At 33.5% G+C, this 6,768-nt stretch overlaps 1 long non-coding RNA gene across 1 annotated transcript in view; it reads left to right on the forward strand.

Moving 5' to 3' along the window:
- Positions 1 to 6,264, forward strand: part of LOC116070951 — a 29,702-nt gene extending 23,438 nt beyond the window's left edge. The window contains exons 2-3 of the long non-coding RNA XR_004110648.1: positions 5,305 to 5,471; positions 6,080 to 6,264. This is a non-coding gene — a long non-coding RNA (uncharacterized LOC116070951). The remainder of the gene's footprint in view (positions 1 to 5,304; positions 5,472 to 6,079) is intronic.
- Positions 6,265 to 6,768: the final 504 nt, after the last annotated feature.

A 6,768-nucleotide genomic window follows, 5' to 3' on the forward strand; every position in this document is an offset into this window, starting at 1 on the left:
TTTCCCCTTAGGACTGCTTTCATTGTGTCCCATAAGTTTGGGTATGTTGTGGCTTCATTTTCATTAAATTTTAGAAAGTCTTTAATTTCTTTATTTCTTCTTTGACCAAGTTATCATTGAGTAGAGTGTTGTTAAGCTTCCATGTGAATGTGGGTTTTCTATTGTTTATGTTGTTATTGAGCAGCAGCCTTAGTCAATGATGATCTGACATGATGCAAGGAATTATTTCAATTTTCTTGTATCTTTTGAGACTTGTTTTGTGACCAATTATATGGTCAGTTTTGGAGAAGGTACCAGGAGGTGCTGAAAAGAAGGTACATCCTTTTGTTTTAGGATAAAATGTTCTACAGATAGCTGTTAAATCCCTTTATTTCATAACTTTGGTTAGTCTCATTGTGTCTTTGTTTAGTTTCTGTTTCCATGATCTGTTCATTGCAGAGAGTGGAGTGTTGAAGTCTCCCAGTATTATTATGTGTGGTACAATGTGTTCTTTGTGCTTTAGTAAAGTTTCTTTCATGAATGTAGATTCCCTTGCATTTGGAGCATAGAGGTTCAGAATTGAGAGTTAATCTTAATAGTTCTTACCTGTGATGAGTATGAAGTGTCCCTCCTTATCTTTTTGATCAGTTTTAAAAGTTGATTTTATTCATTATTAGAATGGCTACTCCAGCTTGTTTCTTGGGACCATTGGCTTGGAAAATTGTTTTCCAGCCTTTTATTCTGAGGTAGTGTCCTTTTTTGTCCCTGAAGTGGGTTTCTTGTATGCAATAAAATGTTGAGTCCTATTTATGTACCCAGTCTGATAGTCTATATCTTTTTTATTGGGGAATTGAGTCCATTTATATTAATAGATATTAAGGAAGTAAATGTTGCTTCCTGTTATTTTTGTTGCTAGAGTTGGAATTTCCTTCATGTGGCTATCTTCTTTTAGTTTTGTTGAAAGATTACTTTCTTGCTTTTTCTAGAATGGAGTTTTCCTTCTTGTATTGGAGTTTTCCATTTATTATCATTTGAAGGGCAAGATTTGTGGAAATATATTGTGTAAATTTGGTTTTGTCATGTAATACTTTGGTTTCTCCATCTATGGTGATTGAGAATTTTGCTGGGTATAGTAGCTTGGGCTTGCATTTGTGTTCTCTTAGGGTCTGTATGGCATCAGACCAGGATCTTCTGGCTTTCATAGTCTCTGGAGAGAAGTGTGATGTAATTCCGATAAGTCTGCCTTTATGTGTTACTTGGCCTTTTTCCATCACTACTTTTAATATTCATTTTTTTTTGTGCATTTGGTGTTTTGATTATTATGTGACAGGGGGAATTTCTTTTCTGGTCCAGTCTATTTGGAGTTCTTTAGACTTCTTTTATGTTCATGGGCATCTCATTTTTTTAGGTTAGGGAAGCTTTCTTCTATAATTTTGTTGAAGATATTTTTGGCCCTTTAAATTGGAAGTCTTCACTCTCTTCTATACCTATTATATTTAGGTTTGGTCTTCTCATTGTGTACTGGATTTCCTTTATATTTGGGGTTAGGATCTTTTTGCATTTTGCGTTTTCTTTGACTGTTGTGTCAATGTTTTCTATGGTACCTTCTGCCCCTGAAATTCTCTCTTCTATCTCTTGTATTCTGTTGGTGATGCTTCCTTTTATGACTCCTGACTTCTTTCCTAGGTTTTCTATCTCCAGAGTTGTCTCTCTTTATGAATTCTTAATTCTTTCTACTTCCATTTTTTGACCCTGGATGGTTTTGTTCAATCCCTTCACCTGTTTACTCATGTTCTTCTGTAATTCTTTAAGGGATCTTTGTGTTTCTTCTTTAAAAGCTTGTACCTGTTTACCTGTGTTCTCCTGTATTTCTTTAAGAGAGCTATTTATGTACTTCTTAAATTCTTCTATCAGCAACATGAGATATGATTTTAGATCTGAATCTTGCTTTTCTGCTGTGTTGGAGTATTGCAGACTTGCAGTGGTTGGAGTACTGAGTTCTGATGAAGCCAAGTAGTTTTGAATTCTATTGGTAAGATTCTTACATTTGCCTTTCGCCATCTGTTGATCTCTGGTGTTAGATGTTCTTGCTGTCTCTGGCTGGAGCTTGTTTCTCCTGTTAGCTTGTGTTAGCACTCTTTGAAGATCAGCTGTCCCCTGGTAAGCCTCCTTGAAGATCAGCTGTTCCTCCTGGGTGCAGATGGACGAATGAAGGACCCTCTCCCAGTTGCTCTGCAGCTTCTGCATCCTGTGCCTCCTGGCTGATCCCACTTTAGAAAGTCACAGGAAAAAAAAAATGGAAAACTAGCCTGAGTCCCTCAGAGTTCTCTCTGGAAACCTGCTCTCCCTTGGCAGTAAAGGTAAACAGAAGGCTGTGGAAGAGGAGCACCTCCGGGCTGTAGATGGAGGTAGAAAGGACCCTGTCCCAGCTTCTCTGATGCTTCTGTGGCCTGTGCCTCTTGCAAAATCCAGTTCTTATAGACAAAGACCTGACACTCCTTAAAGTCCTAGAAGCAATTAATGAATGTTAAGAAAGGAAGAAGTAGCCTCTTCTGGGGATGAGTTTGGTAATTAGTTATGCAACAGAGCATAGTTTGTCCTAAAATCATGTACAAAATTGCCACACTACATGAACCCAGAAGGCTCTATGCATAGACTCTATATAAGGCCAAGTTGATGTCATTTAAGAATTCTGAGGTAGGGTATTTGGAATAAGTTTGAAAGGCAGAAAAGGAGGGGAAATTAATAGAATGATATTTTAATGTTTTTATTTTTCCCAGGGTATTGATTTTACTACTTTCTTGTCTGTTACAGATTTTGATTGTCAAATGATTATTCAATCTACATCTTTCACAATATTCATTTGAAATATAAAATAATTTATGTTTTTGTTTATCATGTTGAATATTGGCATAAATCAATGTATATTTTTTATACCTTTGTGTGACAGCAATTAAAAAATTTCACTGTTACTGACATTCTACCTATCTGTAGTTATCCAAAAAAGAGTCACTATATGAAGTTGATCATATTTTTTCAAGGTTTCTTCTGTAGAATCACAGATATTAGACATAGAGAACAAGATATTACAATTAGTATAAGGTTCACCTCTAAGTGTGGGTAGTTTATATTCCTCTAAAATATATTAATATTATGTTCATAATGCACATACCCACAATATTTACAGTAATTTAATGAGAAATAAAATAATAAAATATAAAATGAATACTATCAAAGCAAATCCATGTGTATATGTATATATATTACATATAATTATACAAGATTATTTTCATTAATACCTCAATTAATATAATAATTCTCAATTCTCACTATATCCATATGCATTTCAAACTCTTATTTTTATTTACAAGTGAATACAATTTGGTGGTTTAGTATAATTTGAATTAATGGTCCATTCATTTAAAAGTTCAAATCTGCACTGAGTCCATTTTACTTCTTTGAAGAAGAACCAACAATAAACATGGTTGTATTCTTAGTTTAGAAAGAATTGAAGATGTTCTGAGTAAGAATAAGATAACTTGCATTAAATATGAATGTTAATAAAAAAGTATCAATTCATATTAAAATCTCTATATCACATACCATTATTCTGACCTACACTTAGTAGAATCCCAATAAAACTGAATTTTTAGCCATATTTAATTGAAATAAATCCCATAGCATAGTTTTTATTCACATTTGCCTCTAATTAGAGCCTCAAACATAACAATTCATTCAGCTTACTTAGAGCATGAAGTTCCTAAGTCTATGTCTCCTCATCTACTATCAAAGACAGAGTCCATGTTAGCATTATTGGGTAATTTGTATAAATGCTTTTCAGTGTCATAACAGGCAAGATTACTCAAATATTAAGGGTTTTTTGGTATTTTTGTCATATAACTCCAGTTTAATTCTAGTGTCTCCAAGGTTGGATAACATAATATACATACTTAATAGGACACTAGTATGAACACTTCTAATTAAGATTTTAAACCTAGTGAGAGCTCATTAAATATAATTAATTTAATTTATTATTTTAAATATTTGCACACTCCATCAATAATTAGCCAAATAGAAAATAAGAATCTCTTAAAATAATGACAAGATGTCAAAAATATAGAAGAAAATAAAATAACCTAAGTCAGTGAGGTTTTTTGTTTGTTTTTGTTTGTTTGTGTGTGGTTTTTTTTTTTTTTTTTTTTTTTTTTTTTTTTGTCTTCTGTAGATCAGTTGCAGCATAGTCAGCTGGGAACTTGTTAGCCTAAAAATCCTGAGCTTTCAGTTCTGACTTAGTGACTCAAAAACTCTATGGGCAGATCCCAAGAAAGAAATTAAAGAAGCCCTCTGGCTGACTTTGATTAACGCTTATTTGAAATTTACATAAAGAAATAATTGTATGTTGTAATTATTTTGGCAGTCAACATAGATTCTCTTTTAAGTTTGAGGCTATGAGGACAACACTTAGCAATAACAAACATTTACCTACTATACCTTAGTGAAATATTTACATCAAAATCTCCACAAAAAGTAATAGAGGAGCCCATTAGATTGCCTGGACCATTGCAGTTCAAGATAACTTTGTATAGTGATAGATACATTCCTTTTTTTCTGAGGTATAAATGAACAAGTGGTTATTTTACTTGACAATATGTATTTCAATGTCAGCTCTTTACAAATTATCAAAATTTATAGACATATATGACTAATGTTTACTATACTAGAAAAGTCTGTGTATCTTTCTGTTCCATGTTTGAATGCAGTCTATATGCAATCGCATGAATATCTTTGAACTTTTATGAAATGAGGTCTTTCTAACATGCCAGAAAGTACAATGAAAGACATTACATCTCCAGAACTAGACATGTCACTGGATACTTTTGAATATCATTAAATTTCAAAAGGGAAAACTTTTGAGATTATTACTAAAATCTACAACAGTAGAAATATACCTATATTGTAGGAAAATTGACCAAATGCTTTGTGTGTAAAATGTAGGTGATAAAACTGAGGAATTAAAGATGAGGTTTTCACAGAATTGCAAATATGATGTGCCGGGAAGTATGAATCTCTTATTATCCATTTTTTAAAATAAAGAAAAATGTTAGGCCAAGAGGACAGTCTCTGATATACTTGATCATCCAAAGGGAATTCACCAAAAGAATGAAGGGATGACCAGTAGCCCTCAAACGCAACAGTAGTCACCAGAACTACCCATTAAACCTGTTTTCCACTAATTAAATGATTACTTCAGTATGTGTGATTTGGCAAGAATTTGCTAATATGTTCTCCTCCCCGATGATTATAGAAAAATCATTTCAATTACAGAATTTGTATAGAAGAGGAAACAAAATACCCATGAAAGGAGTTACAGAGACAAAGTGTGGAGCAGAGATTGAATGAAAGACCATCCAGAGACTGCCCCACCTGGAGATTCATCCCATATGCAGTTCCAGTTCTATTGCCAGAACCCTCAGGCTGGATCAAAACTTCATGTAACTATTTTCAGGCTATTGGATAACTTCTTGACCTCTTATAGTACCAGGCATACGGGTGGTGTCCAGACACAAATACAGGTGAAACACCTATATAAATAAATATTTTAAAGTTTAAAACAGGTTTCAAAATAACAATGTTTCCGAAGAACCTGTTATGTGAGCTTCAAATTCTATTGGGTCATGTAAAGTGGCACATTAGATTCAATTAATAGTCTCTACAATTTTGCCCAAAATTATTTTTACATGGAGTTTCAATTTAGGAAAAAGCATTAAGTTCCACAGTTTACAAATGCATACAGTAGACATATCTCCAGTACATATTTAAAAAAAACTAACTAGAATTACTCATTTCAGAGTCTTATGTGTGGTTTTCCTGTGTTTCTCTAGTAATTCAAATTCTCCTTAGTTTGTTTAATAATACTATATCATAGTACCTATGGAAAAAGAATCCTGAAGCAATAACATTAAAACATTTTAAGTGTTTCTACACTAGTGTTAGTTAAGACTATAAAGACATTTCTTATATTGGTCTACTTTTCAACTTGCTAATTACTTAATCAATTACATTAAAGAAAAATGTTTCCTTGTATTTAAATGCCTTGCAGACTGTTATAATTCAAGAAGTTAGGCACGACTCTCTACTCAGCGAGGAAAGAGAAATGGGAAAGCAGGTCTTTATATGATGATAATTCAGACATGCCGTCAGTGGAAGGGTGGGAAAACTGACAGGATGGGATCCTTCCTTCTTGGCCACACAGCAATAATTTAATTCTCCTCACAAGCTCCATTTTCAAGGTAAGTGATTGAATTGTGAAAGATTCTCCCAACTTCATTTACTAGTGATGAATTATATTTCTTGCATGGTGAAGTAGCTTCAATAAATATATCGGTTTCATTCTATGAAATGAGAGTAATGGACACTTTACCCACACCCACCCACCCACACATACACACACACACACACACACACACACACACACACACACACACACACACACACGCTTACTTGGCTTCCAAAGTGCCTCTTCGTTTTACCTGCCACGAGTGATAAAGGGTAAAATATCAATATTCATTGGGGAATTCCAAACACTATAAATTCTCTAGCCCCATACTGTGTAAAATGCTTTTCTTCCTATAATTCAAGTCTGTTTGTCAGGTATTTGCATATTGCTTATGCTTCTCTGGTGTTGAAAATTGTGAATGTATATTCAGAGCAATATATACAACAAACATTTACTTTTCTACATAAATATTTATAAAATATTATAGACTTCAAGAAACCTTTTCCATTTTT

This window comes from Mastomys coucha, unplaced genomic scaffold, assembly GCF_008632895.1.
Source record: "Mastomys coucha isolate ucsf_1 unplaced genomic scaffold, UCSF_Mcou_1 pScaffold22, whole genome shotgun sequence".
Taxonomy (NCBI): domain Eukaryota; kingdom Metazoa; phylum Chordata; class Mammalia; order Rodentia; family Muridae; genus Mastomys; species Mastomys coucha.